This window comes from Pogona vitticeps, chromosome 1, assembly GCF_051106095.1.
Source record: "Pogona vitticeps strain Pit_001003342236 chromosome 1, PviZW2.1, whole genome shotgun sequence".
NCBI classification, from domain to species: domain Eukaryota; kingdom Metazoa; phylum Chordata; class Lepidosauria; order Squamata; family Agamidae; genus Pogona; species Pogona vitticeps.
In genome coordinates this window covers 217,429,304-217,452,526 of record NC_135783.1, presented here as the reverse complement: position 1 = coordinate 217,452,526, position 23,223 = coordinate 217,429,304, and the positions used below count along the sequence as shown (strand labels likewise).

Below are 23,223 nucleotides of genomic sequence, written 5' to 3'. Positions count from 1 at the left end.
CTCAATTCTGGGAGTGGAACTGAGGCTATGAGGCCTAATTGGGCTGAGCTCCACCCAAGCTTCTGGCTTCTGCTCCAGTGGCAGTGGGAGCTTTCTTTCTGAACAGGAAGCTAGGTCGAGCTACGGCTAGCTAGGCCTCAAAGCTGTCCGGTTTAGTGCTTTCCCCCAGGCCAGTGATATTTTGGTGTTTGTAAGGTGACTGTTTGTCTGGAGGCAACTTCCTGAATGGAGAATTATAGGATTTGTACTCAGAAAATCCAAAATTCCCATCCCTTAGCTGTTAAATTTCAGGGAGAGTTACACAATGATATTTGTCAAATACAAAACTGGTAATGGCTCAGCTTTCTGAGAAATAAAAAACTATGTTCACTTCTTTTCTTAGGGGAAATTAAGTGAAATATGCAATCATGCATGATTTCCCCTCAAAGATAAGCTAATCAACACAAATAAAGCTGTTATTGCTCAACTTTCTCAACTTTGCCTGTGTACCTGGGCTTCCATGGAATCCTATGGGCCCTCAGCCATCACAACTCAAGGAAAGCATTGTGTCCTTAAATGGTTTTGGTGGGGAATTTAATAAACCCTTCATGCCTAGATAAGAGAGAAAGTGAAAATCAATATCAAGAATCGATTATTTTCTCATTAGCCATCTTTATATATCTCTGTGCCATGGTTTTACTAGACAGTTTACTGGCATTATACAAGTCGCAGAAGACCTGCTTAGCCTTGCCAAACAAGGCAATCCTTCTTAAAGTCCTCTTTTCCTTTCTTCTCTCTGCCAAAGCTTCGTTATACCACTGGCAAAGCAAATGCAGGTGAAACTTCACTCTGTCATTTAAAGGCTTCTGACAGAAAAGAAAAGACATGAAGCTTCTCATGATCTTTCCCAGCCTGTCTGTACTTACATTTTCTCATCAAGAAGACACTCTCTGGGAGACAGCATACATATTTAAACAATGGGAAGCAAGCACGAGATCTCAGGGGGCTGCATGAGAGCGACTTCTGAAATTATCACAATTATCATTCCATTATTACAAGACAAACAACCTCATTTATTATGCTGGGCTGCAGCTAAGCTGTGGATTCCTTCCTGTTCGGTTACACAGCTGGTAACTTAGGTATGCCGTACAAGCAGCATCTGAGTGCTTTATTTATATATAAATATACATACCGTACGTATACGGAGGTTATTCCATGGAAGTGAGTCTTAGGCAGTTTCCCAATTCAGCTAAATAAATGAGCTTAACGCATTTGTCAGCCTTACTGGTGTGTGTTTTTTCTTTAAGAAAAATCTTTTTCTTTCTTCCCTTTCTTCCGCCCTTTTTTTAAAAAGGAGATCTGTTTTAAAAACTACTTAACATAAATGAATAAAAGCACTCAGCTTTAAAAAGAAGCTGAACATGATATCTCTGCAGGGAACAGGCTGGTTCGGTGACCCTCAAAGAGATCAGATGTGAAAATGGACATAGGGACAAATGAACATGTTAACATTCAGTAAAAGAGTTTGGACTTATTTTCATGAATAGAACGAAGAATGGCAGGGCGCCAGTAGATGGGTATTTGTCCTGCGCCTTGTGCTTTCTCACTGTTCCTTTCATTATTAATTCTACCGACTACAAAATGTTAGTGCTAACTGCAAGTAGCTCTCGTCTCCTGGTATGCATACGTTGTATATTTTGCTCAGCCAGCAGGGCTCTGGATTTGGTTTTGGGTTCTTTGCAGCACCTCCAGTTGCATTATTTTGTCTTGCCTTTGGCTTTTGGGATCATCTATTTCATTTATTTGGGGCAGATGCTGAGCATGTCCAGTTGATATCACTGATAATGATCAGAGTGGGGCGTGGTGAATCCTACTCCTTTTGCCTGACTTCTCACAACAGCAACAGCTGCAACTACAATGGAATTTGTAATTTGTATTTCTTTTAAAAAGTAAATTTCCTAATACTATAGTGCTAAACTGATACAGCGCTAATTCGTGCCTACCATGTCTTGTTAATGCAGTGCTATTTCACTCACAGCACTGGGAGGGGGGATTCAGTGCAGGCAAAAGCATAAAAGAGTGGTGATAAAGGCAGAGAAGGCTGAGAGAGAAGGGATGTGTGTGGCCTGAAATGCAATTCCCAGGATTTGTAAACATTTATCTGTTAATGGTGACAGTAATTTAAACGCCAGGGTGCACTAGGGTCACACCAACCCAGGACAAACTTCTGTGTGGTCATACCTCCATTGAAATTGTGGGTCCAGTTTTAGGAAAAGGCACTTGAGACCATATTGCAAATAACGGCTGGCTATTGGAGCGAACCAAAGAATTTTAGAAGAAGCTCAGTCTATGCTTCATAGATGACAACAAAGCCTTTGACTGTGTGGATTATGAGAAACTCTGGGTTGTTCTGAAGGAAATGGGTGTGCCTCAGCACTTGATTGTCCTGATGTGTGACCTGTGTTGTGGAAAACAAACTACCGTTAGGATTGAATATGGAGAGACAGAATGGTTTCTTATAGGCAAAGGTGTCAGACAACGGTGTGTGTTGTGCCCTGATCTGTTCAGTCTTTATGCAGAACATATTATAAGGAAAGCCAGACTAGATTCAGATGAAAAGGGAATGAAAATTGGTGGAAGAGCTGTTAATATTTTAAGACATGCAGATGGCATCCTCTTACTGACAGAAAGCAGCAATGACGTGAAACGACTTCTAATGAATGTGAAAGAAGAAAGTGCCAGAGCAGGACTGTGGTTGAGTGTTAAGAAGACCAAAGTCATGACTACAGAAGAACTACACAAGTCTTAGAGTGAAGCATTTGCAAGAGCAGAGCAGGACTGTTACAGACAAAACATTTTGGAGATCACTCATCCATAGGGTCACCATAAGTCGAAGGCAACTTGATAGCAAATAACAACAGTGTTATGACAGTAATGTAGAATGGGTTTTATATCAATTCTTCCAGTCCTGTTTTGCTTCCTTTATCCACCAACATTAAACTAAATCCTCTGATACATAGGAGGATTCATATTCTTGCTCACTTAATGTTTAATGAAACTCATGTTTCATTAAACATTAGTTTCATTAAACATTAAGGAAGCAAAAATGTGAATCCTCCTATCAGAAAGGTTGGTCAAGTAGCTTCTTCTTTTGCTGCACATTAAATATATAAAGGAATATCAGAAGTTATGTTTACTCATCATGAGTAAACGCAATGACATAGAACTCTTGTAGAGAAATTCTAACTGTTGCCCTAAGGGAGTCATTGTTGAAATGGGTCCACTGAAGGTGTGTTTGAACGACCTGATTCTTCTTCAGGCCCCAACCTAGGCATTACTTTGGCTTGTACCCTGGCATATAAGAAACACTAACAAAATACAAAGCAAAAGGTCTCCACAAAGAACAATATTCTTCAAAAACTATTGGGAACCAGTTGAAGCAAACAACCACAAATACCGAAAACTACAGCCTTGGCCCTATACTACTTTGCAGACAAATATGTAGTATATTTAAGCCCTTGTAAAATAGGCAGACATGCAATTCAGTGATAGCTGGAGAATCATTATTGGATGCATGAAGCCAAACGCTATTAATAAAAATCAACTGCCTAGCAGGCATTGTGCCCAGTGACATATGGAGAAAGGTAACAGCTGATATTGAAAGACTCAAAGTATCTATATCAAATGCACAACCACTTTTCAGCTACCATCCCACCCCTCCCAGGTTGAAATCAAGGAAAAGGTTTTTCAACATGTCCATGAATTCTGACAGAACAGCAGAGTATATCAGGACTATAACATGAAAGAAAGAACTATCCACCTCTTACACTGGATGGAACCCCAGGAAAGTGTACCGACCACCATCACCACACAGAGAACTGGGATACTTGGATGTCACTTAATAGGCTATGGACTAGAGTTGGTAGAAACAAGATAAATCTAAGAAAATGGAGGTTTCACGCCAACACTGTGAGTGTGGAAAAGAACATGCAACTTCACACCTATGTCAATGTATTTATGTCCTTCAACATGTGCCTTTGAAGTTTTGATGCCCCGAAAGCTCTTCATGTTGCCCGTTAATTGATGAAATTTTTCTGATGTATTTAGGAACTCAACCTTGGACCTTTGGATGCAAAGCAGGTGCGCTGTAACTGAGCTATGGCCCTTTCCATGAGCAGTAAACACCTAAAACACCAGAGCAGTCACAAGGCTCCTTAGACACAATGTCAATGAGTTTCAACACTGATTATAGATTATCAGAAGTAGTAATATGCAATACTGTATATATGGCTTCACATTGTGTCTAATGCAATACAATACAATACAATCTACCATCATACTGCTGACTGAGAGAGTCTTGTGGCATAGCACAGCAGGGCCAGAAAGAAGAACATGTTAAGGAGGCCGACCAGCCACAGAATCCCAGCAGAGTAGGATTAAGGAAGTTGGTCACATCTACTTCCTCAGACCAATTATGCTGTGATTCTGCAACCAGTGACATCTACCTCCTTCCTGAAAAGCAGCACAAGAAGAGGAGAGGAGACCACAACTTATAAAAGTATTTATAAATCTGTTGTAGGGTTTCCTTATTTGCTTGTTGTTTAGCTGCTACGCTGATGACTAGTTTTATGAATATGCACATCACATTTTTCCATTGAAGAAACACAGTAAAACCAGATGACATGATGTGTACTTGAACCATCCAATGTACCTGCAGGCTTTTTACCATGCACACTGAAATGTATTGCCATGTATTACCATATTAACATGGTTCTGCATTGTATGCCATGACAATAAAACAAACTGCTTACTCTAATGCCCTTTGTGGTACAGAGTGTTTTGTAAAATGTAAAGGTCTGTCTTGATATTTTATTGTTGGTCCTTTTCACAGAAAACCTTTTAGCTCATCGCTCTATATGGAAGAACTTAATGTTCCAGTAATTAAATAAACAGCTTTGATCACTGCCCTAGAGTCTGTCTCTGTCTTCCTGTCAGACTAATGTCTCAAAAAGCAATCCATGTGAAAAGGAAGCATCCACTCCTGTCTGTCCAAATGCTAACAGTTCTCCAGTTCTAATGCAAGAGTGAATGCAATGAAAAGAGATGATCTAGATTCTGTATGTTGTGGTATAGTGTATGGACCATATCTGGCCTGCACATTTTGCACCAGGGCAGTCCAGGCTCAGTAAAAATGCTGATTTGAACTGCAACAAGATGGCATTAAATTGCATCAGGCCTTGAGGGGAGGGGCCATGCATTCAACAATCTTAAATCATGTGAATTGCATTGTAACCCTATGAGAAAGGGGTGGGTTCTTGCTTCTCTGATATGTGTAAATAATCTCAAGTCCCAATACCACATTTATTATGTGACACATACAAATATGGACTCACTCTTTTTCTCTCCCCCAGGACACACCCACCCTGCAAATGCAAATTTAAAAGGGACCAGGAAAACAAGTATTTTCTCAGCAAGGAAACACTGAGGGGCCTGGGGTTTATCATCCTATCCTGGGCTCCTCAAGCAATCCAAGGCCTAAAGCTGCCCTCACCTACTCTATAGGCCCATCTTCTCTACAGTAGAGGACCATTCTGCCCATCCATTTTTAGAGTAGTATTTGCAGGGTTGGTGTGGCCTACGGTAACCTCCAGGGAACAGAACTCCACCTGTACCCTTGAGTTTGTTGGTGCTCTACCAAGGATCATCAGAGGCAAACCTCGAACTCTTCCCCGATCCACCCAGCAAAGCAGAGAATCAGGTTATCTCAACACTTACTGATAGAAATAATATTTGCTGAGGAAATTCTCTGCAACCATTATAACAATGTGTGTTAGAAGAAGCTTTTTGTCTGAAAGTGAGGCCAAGATCCTAACAAAGAAGCACTCTGTATTCACGAAGGCTTTGTTCTGAAGGTGGTTTTTCCTAACGTTTCGCCAGTCTCTGTGGCCAGCATCTTCAGAGGACAGCAGTTTGCTGTCCTCTGAAGATGCCGGCCACAGAGACTGGCGAAACGTTAGGAAAAACCACCTTCAGAGCACGGCCAAGAAGCCCGAAAAACCCACAACAACCAAAAGAAGTACTCTGTGCATGGGGGCTTTTAAGCCTCTTCTCCCTATAGCTGGCAGCCCTCCTTGCACCCAAAATAACCCTTCGCAAGACCAGGGATGCCACATTGCGGACATCATGTGCTAAAGAAAACCAAGCTTGGTGTGTTATATCCTCCTATAAAATGCAAACAGATGCATTATGAACAAGAGGAATTGGTTCTCATCTGCCAATTTCAAAATATTGAATACATAAGGCAGAATGTTACTGATTAGTCCCACTAGCGTACCTGCAATGGTAGAAATCAAACGGGCATATTGCTACTAATTAGGGAATTGCTGCTTGTATCCCTCCCCATACTCAACTGATGTGACTGGTTGTGAAGGAGAGATAAAGGAAAGTAAGCCATCCTTAGTAATAGAGGCTGTAATTGAGGAGGAAGAGGGTGGTGAGTCACAAATGTCCAAAGGAAAAGAGAGTGTACAAGAAGAGATGGAGAAGGTGGAAGAGAAAAAGGAGAAGGTTGAGATATGTTTGGTGGAGGAGAGGGAAAAGGGGAGGAGCATAGAATGTCAGTATGGGAGGAGGAAGGTATAAATGTGAGAGGAGAACAGTGGTACGGCAGTAAGCTAGAGGAGAGAGAATGAGAAGGAAAGAAGAAAGTGATCAGAATAGAGGTTATGAGAAATCGCGAGAATTGCTGAAGGATTTCCCAAACTTGAGAGTAGGAGGACTGTTGCTGGATCCGGTGCCAAAGAGAGAAGGAGAGGTGGTGGTGGAAACCCAGGAGGGAACCGTCATCATATTCCTAGGCGGGCAAGGGAGAGGAAAGCGAGTAATCTGTCCGGACTCCACTTACAGTCAACCAGCAAAGGAAGGGGACTGGGCTAGACACCCATGTTGTGGAACAATTTGTACGGTGAGGACTGCACCACTCCGGAAGCCCACCGACAAGGAGCGTTTTGGCCCAGCACCCCAATAGGTTATCCAGACTATAGACAAGAGTTTGTGACACCTAGTTATGGCCTTTTGCCAGAGTTATCTTGTTTTGCTCTGCTTGGGATAGTTATAAAGAAGCTGGAAACAAATAAAAGCAAGACCATGAGTTCAGTCAATACGTCTCCGTCTTTATTTCCCGCCAAAAATGAGGAACTGCCCAAAGATTTGAACGAACCCAATCACACTGGTACACAAAGAAGCATGCAAACAGTGACTAGTTAACTTCTGGCAACTTACCACTGCAACTCTACTTAACACCAGCATAACTACCCAAGAGGTTTGTACAATTTTTTACTTACCAGTCCTACAAATATACACAAACACCCCTATTTCTTCTGTACTGAAAGGATAATCATTTTGAAAGATGCATTCTTTATTCTTTGTACATTTGTATAATTATTATGAGGTAAAAACACAATGCCAGAAGCAATTCTATGCTAGAGTCTGTATATTATGTACAGAAAACACATGCTGCCCTATTCAATCTAGCCTGTTTAGATGCTAGTGCGTCATGCTTGGAGGGGTGTTAAGGACATTAATGTCATTTGTTTAAAGCAAGTTTCCAATAGTACTCTAGGTCTAATCTATGGTGTAAATAAATAAGCAAATTTACAAAAAATAACTTCGGGAACACCTTGTCTGCCAAGGACATAAAACATAGCACAATGAAATCAGACTACGAAATGTGAGGCCTAGCTATTTAACAATCATGCAAATTATTTCAGATTATATATGTGTGGCTGGATATGTAAACAGACACGGGTAAAACACAGACGCCATATGCATCTCATAATTATTGTATGAGCGAAGCTTATCACAAATCCTTAGCAATATCAAGCACTTTAACTTCTTGCCTAAGAACAGTTAGATAAATAGACTGGATTTATTTATTTTTTTATTTACTTATTCAGCTTGTACACTGCCCCACAGTGCACTCACTCTCTGGGTGGTCCACAACACATTAGAACACATTAAAAACCACATTATAATGAATGAAACCAAATACCTAGCATAGAAAAAACGTTAACTAGAATAAAATCTTGTCCCTAGCAAAAAAACCTACATTATACAAATTAAACAGGTTTGACCATCTCAGCTGGAAAAGCTCCTAATCTTTTAAAATTTGAATTTTACTAAGTTAAATAATATTGTTTTACTCCTCCATATAAATACGTTGTCTATGAATGTAATAATATTTAACTTGCATCTTTTTAAAAAAAGGAATTTCAGTTTCTTTACATGTTAAAGCAAACATGTGCATCATATGTCTGGTAACTGCATTCTTTTCTGATCCTAAGCATTTCAATGGGATATATAGCTGAGCTTTAGGAGGTACTTTCAGAAGCAAGTTCAGTGGGATGCAAGTAGATATTCAGGCGGTAACCCCATTACCTCTTTGAATTCAGTAGGACCTCTGAGAAAATATTCATAAGATTGGATTGTAAAGCATTTTATTTTTAGGAATATAATATAATATAATCTCCAAAACAGTGTGTAAGACCAAGGATGCCATCTTAATGTTCATAGTCACTACTGTGTGCCGGCAAATCTGGAAACAGATGAGATTGCTATGAGAACCCTCATCTATTTATTTATTTACAATATTTTTAACCTGCCTTTCTCCTTAAAAAAGACCCAAGAGACTTGCATCATCGAAAGATGATGGCACAATGCAGCTCTTCACAGGCAAGGCAGGCGCAAAAAGTTCTGAGGGAGAGCATTTGTGGGACTCCAGTTACGTACAGGTCAGTTTTGAGGGTCACGTTGCTCTTTTTTAAGCTTGGAAAAGGCTGTTTGTGAGCAAACACTGGACATCTCTTTCAATAAACAAAAAACAGCATATTTGTATGTAGTACAAGAGATCAGGAAAGAAGCATATTCCTTACACCTAGAGGTACAATAAGCTCTGCCTTGATTTTATTTTCTTTCCCCTCACTTCCATTTTCTTCCCATCCTTCTTTCATGCTGGCATGCAAGCCTTTGGCTGTTATTGTTTTTCGTTCCTGGGCAGACATTTTTGTTCAACACTTTGGTATGCACTGTTTTTGCAAGGTGTCCACTGTTTTTACTCTGTTCCTCCTTAGCACACACATTTTATATATGAATTTCCAGAGTGTTTTCTGGCACCTTAGAGACTGAACAGGTTTTTATTTTCCATCTGCTTCTGTGGACGGTAGTTCACTTCCTCAGGTGCAGCTTGTGAAATAGGTGTTGTTGTCCACAAAAGCCAATTTCAAATACAACCTGTTAGGCCTATAAATCCTGCCTGTTTCTGCAGAATGTGATGTCCTGCTAGCATAGTGCTCCTGGAGATCTCAGACTTGCTATTAGGCAAACCAAGGACCACTCTGTTTGCTGCTAACAGGTCTTACGCTTGCATATCTCTTTTTGGGCAAGTCTGGAAGAAGTCCAACTGTTTGCTCAACAGAGAGTTTGAGTACACAACATAGTCAAAGAGGATTATGGCCTATCTCTTTATGGTCCTGCAAGACTCCGTTATTTTAATGCATTTTTTCACTGACTAAACAGTGTTTGCATACAGTTTTCAAGGATGCACCCTTTTGAGTTGTGTGTACTTGCTTGCGGAAAGAGACAAAAACTCTGAAACTCATGGTTTCCTCTAGAGGGCAAGAATCAGGACACACATACACACTTTTGTTAATAATCTCACAAATCACATATTAATTACATTTACTAAGAACATTGGTTAATGTGCATTACTTTTCCTCCTCTGCTCAGACCTTGGAGTGGGGGGAAGCTGAAAAGCACACTACGCTGCCATTTTAAAGACCCCTTATTTGGAAACACACTACAGTATTGGCCAGAAGGGATGTTGTTTCTCATGCTGGAGCTACAAGGTCGCTACTGAGCTTGGAGATATACCAAGCAACCTGTGATCCATGGACTCCACCTCAGCTGCAAATCTTGGTCTGCTGAAATTGTTTAAAAGTCCAGATGACCACTGCCAAACTTTGATACAAACTCTCATTTTAAAAATGTATTATCAGCTGGTTTTCAGATTAGTTAATGTTTGCATAGCACTTTCAAAATCGTACAGGATATGTAATTGCCAAGGATTATTGTTTTTATTATTGCAGCAGATGGAACCAATCCATCTGAGTAGATAATATCGCTCATCAATGATTCAGCACTGTGCTTCTAGCTTAAAACTTTTTGCAAATCTAAGAGAATCATTTTGTACTTAGCAATTTGGCCAGTGTTCCAAATTTTACTCACTGTCACCAACTCTCTTGAATAGGATTGTTTCTGAGCCTTCCGAGATTCTATAGATCAGGTCCCATTAGAGCAGTGGTTCCCAATCTTGAGTCCCTAGATGTTATTGGACTAAACTTCCAGAAGCCTTCAACACTGGCTGTGCTGGCCAGGATGTCTAGGAGTTGTAGTCCAAGGACATCAGGGACCACTGCATTAGAAGCACTGAAGTTCTGTCATGGGAACCCACCAATGGGAAACTTTTTTTAAATTTCAGCTTCCAGAACCCCTTGGCAGAATTGTACAATTGGCTGCAGAACTTACGAGTCATGCTCCCAAAAAATTAACCTTTCCTATCTTTGCAGAGACATTAACACTATAGAAGCACAAATTACATATCAGGGCTTCTGTTACACACACATATACAGTACATGTGTAGTCCATAGAAACAGTAAAGGTAAGGTTTATATGACGAGATGATAGCACTTTTCAGATTCTTAAAAAGTAGTCATACAGAGGAGGGGCAGCATCTGTTCCTGATCATCCCAGAGGGCAGGACATGTAATAATGAAGATGAAGAAACAGTTTGGGCTCTTTCATTTACTGAAGTATAATGCACTAACATAAGGAGAATAGAGATCTGTCCTTGATAACACTGACCCTTTGGCAATCATCACCTAGGAATATCTGGAGACAAGGAAAACATGTGCTTCATTGCCACTTTTCAAAAAGTTTTTTTAATTTATTTTAAAATCAGTAATACTGATGTGTGGGCAGAAAGAGACTTCTACCCATTGTGGATGCTCAGATCTCAGAATTTTCAGGGAGAGGGAAGGAAAGAGGGAGGGCAATAAGTAGACATAATTGCTACCCATATCCCAATTGTCTATGTTAAGGCATACACAAGGTAATTTACAATTTTAAAATCCTATAATAAGTAGGGATGCATGCTGTCTTTGGAGAAATGTGAAAATACAGGCTGAATAAGGTGTATTTGTGTGTTTCCAGGGCAACCACAGGGCAAACAAAGAGCTGCCTCATACAGAGAGATCCTTCAGATTGGATCTGGTACTTGTGGGGTTAAAAATATTAAAATTTTAAAAATTGCATACATGGAATGAGAAACTAATGAAGATGCTGAGTCGGTGCCAGTGGCGAAGGAAAGTATGATATTTACTGGAGGAGGAGCTAGAAGTCTCTCAAACTGTTCTGTAGCTTAATAAAGGGTGTACAGAATGGGGCCAACCTGCCCTCTACCTTCTAAGAGGCATTCTGACCCGCTCCAGGTCTCCAATATTATATGGGTATTTGCATATCTTGGTTAAAAAAAACACACAAATGGAAGGTAATGTGTGGGCTATACAACACCGTCAATTTCGGGGAGATGGTACGCCTTAAAATGGCAGGGAGTGTGAAAACCTAGGCTGGTAGAGGAAGCCTGGCTACCCTTAACACTTTGTAAGAGAAGGAAGGAAGGAAGGAAGGAAGGAAGGAAGGAAGGAAGGAAGGAAGGAAGGAAGGAAGGAAGGAAGGAAGGAAGGAAGGAAGGAAGGAAGGAAGGAAGGAAGGAAGGAAGGAAGGAAGGAAGGAAGGAAGGAAGGAATACAACAGGGGTGGGTGGGATGGAACCCAAACTAACATCCTAATTGTCTGTTTTAATCACTCAAAGCCATATACCAATCACAATTGCACATACATGCACTCAATCCTAGTGAGCTGATAATAATTCAGTAAAGTTTAGTAAACTAAACAGTGTAAAAGAACAAAGAAAAAGACAATTTTACCAGAAAACAACAAGGTTATCCAAACAACAATGTACTGTAAGTCTTTCTCTTCATCCTACATTCCAGCAAAAATGGCTGGTAAAGTGGCTACAAGGTGGTATATGTATATATAGACTGACCCGGACTGAGGTCACTATACAATATATATTGTATGGTGACCTCAGTCTGGGCCTTCCTTACCACCGCAGTGGTTGGAATGTCCAGGGGAAGGCCTTGGGTTTTACTAGGTGGACAAGCTTTCATTTACAGTATTTGCCAGCAGCTCAATCTGCTATATTACCTATGCTTCCTGCTTCCCTCATTTCAAACTGCTAGACATCTTTTTAATTCCATGAATGCTGGATCTGTAGTAGTGTTGCTCCACTCTGGAGGTGAACAAGGAGAGGGGAAAGGATCCAGGTTCTCCTCAGTGACCTTGTTGATGATTTCAGAGTTCCTAGCATACTTCCAGTTTAGTTTGACAAAGTCCATTCAATTCAGCTCTCCATGTTCACATGTAACAAGGTGAGCCCACAATAGTCTTTTCGTTCTGCTTATCCAACTGTGAGACAAGCCAAAATTGGGTATAGTGAACAGCAATTTCTTGATTAAATTTGCAAGCTTGTGTAGTTGCTTTCTGACCCATTTCAGGCCTTTTGGTTTAGCACTACAAGCACGGAAGTCAAATGCCGAGCAACCACATTGTGCTGTACCTGAACATTTCAATCGGAGAGTGGCAAAATTACTTCTTCAGACTACTTCTTCCAGAATCTCCTAATCAAGTTGGCCAGTACCCATGCTGGCTGGAGGATTCTGGGAACTGTAGGCCAAAAAGACAACTTCCCCCAGCTCTGGTCTCAATAGAGGACACTGGTTTTAAATTACAGCATGACAGAGTACCAGGTTAGAGAGAACAACCTTTGAGAAGCACACAATCTTTTAAGCAAAACCAGACCATGACATTATATAATGGTTAGTCAATCACAATGCAAGTTCATGATAAGGCACTTACAATTCTTAGGAGAGTGGGTGCTCTTCTAGAAGGAATATAATTGTTTCATTTCACATGGGAGCATTTTGACCTTACATGTTTTGCAATTGATTTCAGAAAGGGAAGCATCTCAGCAGGAGGACATGAGTTACTCCTACTGAAATAATGAATTCCAGCAATTTTTTTCAAGGCAGGTAAACTCAGCTTCTTAAAAAATAACAGGTGGCGTCAACGCTTCCCCATACAACCATAAATGCAGTAGAATATGCCCTGCAATGATCCGTTGCCCTGACAATGACCCGTTCGCTGTGTTCACAGGGAAGAGGAGGGCACTGTACAGAATACCTCAGTCTTGAAAGTTAGTTCTCAGCCCCAAAGGACAAGGTGAAAGATTTGCCCTTGAGTTAAATAGGTCTGGATAGAACCCGCAGCCAAGTCTTGTCTGTAGAAAAAGTACATTCAGAGTTCAGCACATTTGAGAGGAAAAAGTAAGACAACAATGAAGTCAAGGCTGAGCTGCAGACAGTTTCAAAATACAGACATAAAGGACAGTATTGGAAGGCCATGGAAATTTCTCCTAGTTGAAGACTCTTAGTCAATAAGGGAATAACGGCACAAACAATTGTCTGCCTTGAAATAAAACATCATTAAGACTAAATTACTTTTTCGGAGAAAATGTTTTTGCAAAGCAAGAACTAATGGGAACTAGTTTGATAGATAAAAAGATCGACCATATACAAAGGTGCTGAAAAAAAAACTGAATTTAAAAAGTTAAAGTTTCGCAGCTGTAGGCTGAAATCCTGTTTTGCTGTTACGTCAAAGGAGTAACTTTTGGAGCAAACTGCCTCAAGTTCAGAAATGTCACGTTGCACAACCTAGTACGCAACAGATAACACCTATGGAGATGTAGGGCCATTTGCCTCCAAAATGTATGCCTTTTGTGTAAGAGCTCAACAAGATTTCAGCCTTTTTTAAAAAAAAAATAAAGTTTATGCTTTTCCTCTAGTTAAATATCAACAGCCTCATCTGATTTTCTTCCATGGTTGTAGTAAGACTAGAACCTGACCTTGGAAAAGTTCCTTTTTCAGAATATGACTCCCAGTCGGCTCCAATCAGCATGGCTATAGAGGAACCAAGGAGCTTTAGCTCACAGAAGTAACTTTCTCAATCTTTGTCAGAAACTGCTTTCTCCTCCGCTTAGATTTCTGACAAATTGACCCCTGGGCATCACATTGACGCACAATAATAGATCCTGCTGTTGTTGCCAGGAGGACAACTGATGTGAACTTATTAATAACTGGAATTATTATTATTATTAGAAATCTTGTATATTGTTATATATTTATTATATAACATTTGGATTAAATGCTGTATTACTATAGTTATGAAGACCTGTAAACCATAAAGAAAGAAGACACCCAAAGCCATATATTTCAGTATCTTTACATATAGCAGATAGACTGCCTCCTTCTTTTTATGTGTGCTCACATTCTTCTGTTGTCATTAATACTACAGCACAGAGCCATTCTCTCACTCAGCTGACAGTCCCCTAAACACTGACACCTTTTTTTTATTGACAGCCAGGTCACTTTAAAACAGAGGATCACTATGTTTAAAGTCACTTCCTGTTCTACAGTGGTAAGATGCCTTGCATAGTAGTGTAGAACACTGGAGGCTGGTCACTCTGAGGTCAGGGTGATGTATTCCAAAAAGGAAGAGATATTCAAGATAATATAATAAATATCTGCTGGCTACTGGAGAGTTTCAGGAGAAGATCTGTCTATGCTTTGGAGACGACAGCAAAGCCTTTGACTATGTGGATCACTGGAAATTATCGGTTGTTCTTAAAGAAACAGGTGTACCTCAGCACTTGATTGTTCAAATGTGTAACCTGTACTGGAGACCAGAAACTACCATTCGAATAGAATATGGAGAGACAGAATGGTTTCCTACAGGCAAAAATATCAGACAAGGTTGACTTTTATCCCCCTATCTGTTCAATTTGTATGCAGAACATATACAGAAAGCCAGATTGAATTAGGATGAAGGAGGAATGAAAACTGGTGGAAGAATCATTAATATTTTAGGATATGCACATGACATCCTCTTATTGGCAGAAAGCAGCAATGACTCGAAAGGACTTTTAGTGAAAGTGACTGAAGAAAGTGTGAAAGCAGGAGTGCAGATGAACATTAAGAAAACAAAAATATATATAACACCTCCATGCAAGAAGTGGTCCTGATCTAACCTGGGTCCACCTTTGAATGAAAGACCACTATGCTTATAAAAGGGTGTGCATTAATAGCACTTTCTGATGCACTCTACCTAAATGGATGAAGGGCACATATGTTGGAGTTGGTTTCACTGGCACTGGGTGAAGGTGCCTTAACCATGTAGGTGAGGAAAACCATCCCCTCAATGCATGGGGAGTAATGTGAATTCCTTGGTGCACAGATAGTGTGGACCCTCTCAATTGTCAACTCTGACCAAGAAGATTTAACAGACATTTGAAACTCCATTTCCAAAAGTCAGAGACCACTCAATAGAAAGGCATGGGTTAATTGAAGCCCTGTGCAGGCATTCAGAATAGGCTTAAGCTCAGTTTTTTGGTAGAATATCCCCACCCCATTACCTCATTGCTTTCTTCTCACAAGTTGAGATAGTCTAAGGAGAGCCTCTGCTATATGTGAGGCTCTCCAGGTGGAAAATCTTGTTGCCTGATTCTACAGAGAAACTGCACAGAGAATACTCTCCTTTTCGTAATGCTTTCCCCAAGAAGACAGTGATGAAGGAAGGGTGAGGATTACCCTGTTCTTTATGGTGACATGCTCATATTAATCCCACCTTGAATGCCTGAACAGGATTCATGTTTGTTTCCTATCATTTTCCCTTTTTTTAGCTTAAGGCAGTACGCATGGGGAAAGCTGCAGCTACTAACCTAAAGTTTCAGAATGCTTCTTGACAGTGGCAGAGAGCTAGGAACTCTTGAGTATTAGTCTGGATCCAAATTTCCTGTTATTGTAAAACTGCAGGTAGGAAAGTGGAGGAGTCTAAAGACAATCTTGTTACTTTTTGACAGATGGGCTGTTTTATGTCATTTTGAAACTGCAAGAGTAAGTGAGATAACATTTATATAACTTTGAAACTACCAGAAGAAGGGAAACAAAATTAGGTTAGTTCCATTTTGCACTAAAAGGTGCAGGCACTTTACGCTCTGAAGTGAAGGCAACGAAATACATTGTCTATCAGATGGGGAGGGCTTGAAGATTATAAGTGAATTTCTTTGAGGATTGCTTAATTCTTTTTTCCCCTTTTATCAAAATGCTTTCTCTTCATCTGCATTAGTATTATTTGTAACTGATGGGTTTTATACCCTGGAGAAACATGATGGTGAAACCAATAGCAATAAAATGTCCAGGATAAACAAAACAATATTTCTGCATTACAAAAAATATTTATTTTAAGGGAAGCTGGCCAGATTAGAAGTGCAGAAAAGTGAATAAACAACAAGCTTCCATTTCTTTTATTTATTTATTTTTTCTTGAGGAGTACATGAATCACAATTGTCATATCTGTCATAACCATGACTTCCTTGGGGAAAATCAAATGTGGCGGGGAGGGGGTTTCCAGAAAAGAAATTGTCTTCCTCTTTAAAATCTGTTGTCTGAGGAAGATCAGAAATCCTGAAAGTCTCCTTTGGGAAGCTGTTTCTGTCTTACTGGCAAGCAGACTCTTATGTTTGGATACTGAACTCTGAATCTCTCCTATAAGGGCTAATTCAAAATTGGCAGAATAGTGATAAACACCTCAAAAGTATTAACATTAACCATCTTTTAAATTAAATTAAAATATCACAGTTGTTTGCTTTGATTCCATCTATGCTATTCATTTATACTATTTCTTTCCCTTAGTTTGTAAGGGTTTTTCCCCTTACAATTGGAAACAAATATAAATATAACTGTAGCAATTTGTTACTTGCATTTAATCAGTTGGTTGCTGTTGTTTTTAATTATGCAGGCATTCTAAAACAATAGGTCATTTAATGGCTGAAATCCAGTATTAAGTGTCAATGCAAGTAGGCCTGTTGAATCAATGACACTTATAGAGGAGTTGATTCACCAAATTTTCACTGATTCAAGGGACCTACTGTAGTTATTATTGGATTCCAGCTAATGAGGGATGACTTCGATCATTTGGGGACATAAGAAAACTTCTAGTTCCCTTCACACAGTTACAGGGCTGTGGCCTCCCTCCCAAGTCCTTTTAATCTGTACGATGTTGTTTACATTTTAAGCCTGAGAGGACGGACCATCTTCAATTCTGCAAACCACTGAAAGCTTTTTTTTTTCAAAGAGGAGGAGAATGACAAAAAATGCTCTACAAAAAAAACAGATAAATAATATATATATGCCTATTATTTGAAGGCCGCCCTTTTCCTGAAGAGGAGCTGAGGCAGGAGGTGAGCTGTGTTTGGGAGGACATTTTATTTGGTGAGGTATTTTCTTCTAGGCTGACCTTTGTTCTCCCTGACTGCAAGGTCTGAGGGGCGGGGTTTTGGCTTTAAATGTGGGCTGACAGAAGAAATTCTCTGATCTGGTAAATAGGAAAGCGAAATAGCATTGCATACAACTATGGGCCAGGAAAGTTTTGGGGGTAGGATCAGACTTCCTCCCTTTTTTTAATTTACTGACCAATTAATTCACTGTGATCAAAAAAAAACTGGAGGAATTTGCCCAAGCACTAGAGGAAACCCTTCCAGACCTGGCTGATGCAAATGCACCTGAATGATGGGAACATTTCAAGAACACTGTTTATAACACCACCTTGTCCACATTTGGCAAGAAGACCAAAAATATGGAAGACTGGTTCGAAAGCCATTCGGAGGAGTTGATGCCAGCCATCAAGGAAAAGAGGAGAGCTCTAGCAGTATACAAAGCCTGTCCTAGTGAATACAACTTTCAGGTGCTTCGACTTGCTCATAGCAAAGTCCAACAGTCTACCAGGAGATGTTCCAACAATTATTGGCTTCAGTTCTGCTCTCAGATACAGATAGCAGCGGACACAGGTAACATCAAGGGAATGTATGACGGTATCAAGCAAGCTTTAGATCAAATACAGAAGAAATCTGCTCCCTTGAAGCCTGCTACAGGCATGATCATCCAGGACTGAGCGCAGCAGATGGGATACTGGGTGCAGCATTACTCTGAGCTATATTCCAGAGAGAATGTTTTAACCAAAGAAACACTAAATAACATTGAGTGCCTGCCTGTCTTGGAAGAGTTGGGCAGCGAACCAACTTTAGCAGAAATAAAAGTGGCCTTGGATTCCCTCGCCTCCGACAAGGCACCCAGGAAGGATAACGTCCCTGCTAAAGAGATCATCACCACCGAGCTGTATGAAATCTTTTGTCTTTGCTGGAGGGTAGGTGGAGTACCACAGGACATGAAGGATGCAAACATCATCACATTGTATAAGAACAAAGAAGACAGAGGGGACCACAATAACTACTGTGGCGTCTCTCTTCTCAGCATTGCTTGCCCATGTTGTGTTGAAGAGACTCCAGGTACTTGCAGACAGAGTCTATCCAGAATTACAGTGTGGATTTCGAGCTAATAGATCCACCACTGACATGGTATTCTCTCTCAGTTGCAGGAGAAATGTAGGGAACAAAAACAGCCACTCTTTGTGGCATTCATAGATCTCACAAAGGCCTTTGATTTGGTTAGCAAGGATGGCCTTTTTAAAATATTTCCCAAGATTGTATGTCCACCTCAACTCCTTAACATCATCAGGTCCTTTCATGAGAAAATGAAGGGCACTGTAGTTTTTGACTCAACATCAGATCCCTTTGACATCCAAAGCAGAGTGAAACAGGGCTGTGCCCTCGCGCCGACCGTGTTTGGGATCTTTTTTACTGTCATGCTGAAGCACACCTTTGGAACTGCAACAGAAGGTGTCTATCTCTGGACCAGATCAGATGGAAAGCTCTTTAATCTCTCTAGATGAACTTTCACCAAAGACCAGGTGAAATGCACGTGAGACTTCCTCTTCACCGATGATGCAGCTGTTGTTGCCCACTATGCTGAAGACCTCCAACAGTTCATGAATCGTTTTAGCAAGGCATGCCAAGACTTTGGATTAACCTGAAGAAAACACAAGTCATGGGCTAGGGTGTGGACTCACCTCCCTCTATTACCATCTCCACACAAGAATTGGAGGTTGTTCATGACTTTGTGTACCTTGGCTCAACAATCTCTGACACTCTCTCCCTAGATGTTGAGCTGGATAAATGCATTGGCAAAGCAGCTACCATGTTCTCTAGACTCACAGAGTATGGCTTAATAAGAAGATGACAGCATATACCAAGATCCAGGTCTATAGAGCCTGTGTCCTGAGCCCACTCCTGTACTGCAGTGAGTCCTGGACCCTTCGTGCATGGCAAGAAAAGAAGCTGAACATGTTCCATATGCATTGTCTCCAACACATTTTGGGTATCACCTGGCAGGACAAAGTTCCAAATAGAGTAGTCCTGGGATGAGCTGGAATTTCTAGCATGTATACATTACTTAAACAGCGACCAATGTCTATGTTGGCTTGGGCATGTCGTGAGAATGGCTGATGGTCGGATTCCAAAAGATCTCCTGTATGGAGAATCAGTGCAGGGAAAGCACCCCAGAGAGAGACCACAGCTGCAATAGAAGGATATCTGCAAGTGGGATCTGAAGGCCTTAGGAATGGACCTCAACAGATGGGAAACCCTGACATCTGAGCGTTCAGCCTGGAAGCAGGCGGTGCATCATGGCCTCTCCCATTTTGAAGAGACCCTTGTCCAGCATGCTGAAGCAAAGAGGCAGTCTCGAACCCAGCAAAATCAGGGAACTGGACAGGGGACAGATTGTATTTGTCTTCAGTGTGTGTCGTATTGGCCTTTTCAGCCACACTATACTTCAGCCACACTGAGCCTCGTGGCGCAGTGGTTAAACTGCAGCCAAAACTGTGCTCACGACCTGGGTTTCAATCCCAGGTAGCTGGCTCAAGATTGACTTAGCCTTCTATCCTTCTGAGGTCGGTAAAATGAGTACCCACCTTGCCGGGAGGGGGGGCAATGTGTAGCCTGCATAATTAACTTGTAAACCGCCCAGAGAGTGCTTGAAGTGGTATATAAGCAGCACACTTGGCTTTTATACACTGTTCCAAGTTGTCCATACAGAACACATTACCATAGTCTCTCAAGACTGAAAGATGCCTAATCCTAATCCTACTTGAAGGCCTGCATCCCACTGAGCTTCTGCTGAGGGGAAAATCCCACTAGCATGATGACACCGGCTCATGCCCATAAACCAACCACTGGTGGTTATCCCCATGAAGAAAACCTGCCCTCTGTTTGCCAACAACCATGCTTGCACCAATGAGACAATCCTACATTACGACACTGGCAGGACCTCTCTCTCCACTGAAGTTCAATCAGATAACAGGCCAATATGCATGTGGTTGCATTTAACCTTACAGATGGTTAGGGCTGATACTGAGTGAGGGCTTTTTTTTGTACTTATCTCATTTGTGGTTTTAAAAGTTTTCTGTTGCTTTCTCTGTGTGTGATTTTGCAGTGTGAATGACAAATATTATGTGGTATGATACATGTTTCTCTTTTTTTCATGGCTGTGCAAGAATCAGCAAGGAAGTAAACAACATTATTTTCCATTAGATTCATTTCCTCCTTCTTCCTCACCCCACACTGTCCCCTCTCCCTCTTTCTTGGTCTCCTTTGGTATATTTCCAACCCACATGCCACCATTTCTTATGGTGACTTCAAGGTTCTGACACATTCAGAGAAGGGCACATGTAACAATCTGTGACTGGTTTTGTATAAAATATATACATTCCGTACTGTAATTGTGAAGAACAGAATGTCTGTTGAAGTGTTGCACTTAGTGCAAGACATTCAGCAGAACATTTTCCCCCAAAACCTTTGATTAATAATCCACCAGTTAGGTGCCTCAGGCTTATTTATCAGTAGGCCTTTCTGTTCAGAAGGATGAAAGATGATGGGTTATCCTCCTCCATCAGAAGTGTGTTCTACATCAATAAACAGGAAAACATGTATGTCTGGCTGGCTGTTTTAAACTGCCGGCATACTATGCTTATGGTTTTATGGACCAGCTAAAATTTCTCTGTGTTCATGAATACACGTTTTCCACTTTGAAATTTTCCAACGCAGTCTCCAAAAGTTATCAAGGCATGCTCAGGCGCATTCTCAGTTTAGCCGAGGATAATCTGATTCTGTGGCAAAGAGTGTCTGGCCCCATCTCATTGTTGCTGGACTACAATTGCCCTCAGTCAGCATTGCCAATGGTGAGTGATGATGACACCTTCCGTGCAACAACATTTGGAGAGACTCAAGCTGCCCCCTCCCCATGAATTCCTTGGACCCTCTTGTTAGTTCCACCTTATAGTACAACTAACCTTGCAGTATGTTCTGTTACTGAGGGAGTGACCTGACCACAGTTACTTACAAATCTTGCCACTTGTGTCAGTCAGGACAATCCTTTTTGCTACTTGCCTGTTACAGGCCTGTACGGGGCTGCAGCGCGTTGAGGCAGGCAACAGCGACATCCAGGTGGCCCTCCCTTGTTGACGTGCTTTGCACTAACACCCATCCACATCTGGATACACTGGCATGGGTCTAATTCTCTACCATTCAAACCACCTGGACTTAAAATCCATAATTTAAAAGGGAACAACTTTGAAGGGTCTGAGGATAAAATTTTCTGCCCTCAGGGCCTTCAGGATTCATGAAGACTGTCTAAACTGCCTCAAAATGTTAGATACCAGCTTCCTTTTTTTGAAAGATGGACATTTGGGGTATTAAATGGTGTTGCTGCCAATTTTAAAAGGGTAGTGTCCATACTGGAGGTGTCCAAGAGCTGCAATGAATGCCAAACCACCCTTCTTCTTTTTTGGTCAGAAAAAGAGGGTTGGGGTGGTACAGGTCCCAGGGACTGTCCACTAGAGATGGAGGTATTTGTATTCGTATACGAATATCCCCACATAGGTGGCATTAACGAGGATCCAGCCCCATGGGGCCAGACAGTCCACTCACCAATCCGCTGTGAACATGGATGTTGTGAGTCTACCAATAGTTCTGCAGTGCGCGATCCGCTCGCCACTCTTCGACCTTGCAGCGAGACTTGTCTTTCCGCCTCCTGCCAGGAGTGGTGAGTGGATCGCGTGCTGCAAAGCCATTGGTAGAATCACGCCACTTGTGATCTCTGTGGTGGATCGGTGAGTGGACCTTCTGGCCCCATGGGGCTGGACCCACGTTAACACCACCTGTGCGGGGATATTCGTATTCGTATACCCCCATCTCTGCTGCCCGCTCTGATCTATCTGATCCACACTGGACCCTTTCATTGGTTTAAGACTGGAAAGGTCAGGAGAATAAGAAGGCCTTCATCTAGTGCACAAAGGGTCACAATGGATCCTGCTTGTTGAAGAGGATTCCACGAGTGAGAGGGGCCCTCCCTTCAGTGATTACAGCCTCGTGTCATTTGGCAAGGATTCCCTAGGAAGTGACTCTGAAGATGATCTCCCAAGCAATGTGAACAGGAGGTCATAAATGTGTTTAATTTAAGGCTGGAAGTGGATGATTCCAATCTCTGCCTCATGGCTGTGAACTACAAGAGGAAAGGCGAGAGCTTGCAGACCTCAGATCTGAACTGGTTTTTATCTATAAAACTAATCTGTGGTTAGAATTCTGATCAAATCAGGCCTCTGCTTATTTAACAAGAATCCAGTAAAATCACACCATATGAGTAGACATGAGATATTCATACAGTATTCATATCTCTGAGGAATAATATCAGCACCACAGTTGCCAGGAAGTCCACTCTCTCCCCCCGAACCAGCAGGTCCTACTAGTTGCAGCACAGCATGCATGGCCAGTGTCATTCCCATTGAACCAATTGTGGAAGCAGCCCAGCCAATGCTTCCCCACCTCCCCACACAGCTGATCATTCAACAGCTGAAGAAGGAGACTTGTCATCCTGCCTCCTCGCCAGAATGGTGGGCTGCACAGGGAGGCAGGGAAGCACCAGCCAGGCTACTTCCACGATTGGCGTTATGGGGATGACACTGGCCATGTGCACCGTGCAGTAACCAATAATTGGATGTGCTGGCGCAGAGGGGAGGGACTGGACTTCCCAGGCACCTCTGATACCAATATTCTTATTTGTA

The 23,223-nt window shown here is 41.5% G+C and overlaps 1 long non-coding RNA gene across 1 annotated transcript in view; it reads right to left on the bottom strand.

Moving 5' to 3' along the window:
• LOC144583307 (uncharacterized) overlaps positions 1-21,806 on the bottom strand; it is a 52,403-nt gene extending 30,597 nt beyond the window's left edge. The window contains exon 1 of the long non-coding RNA XR_013537028.1: positions 490-21,806. This is a non-coding gene — a long non-coding RNA (uncharacterized LOC144583307). The remainder of the gene's footprint in view (positions 1-489) is intronic.
• Positions 21,807-23,223: the final 1,417 nt, after the last annotated feature.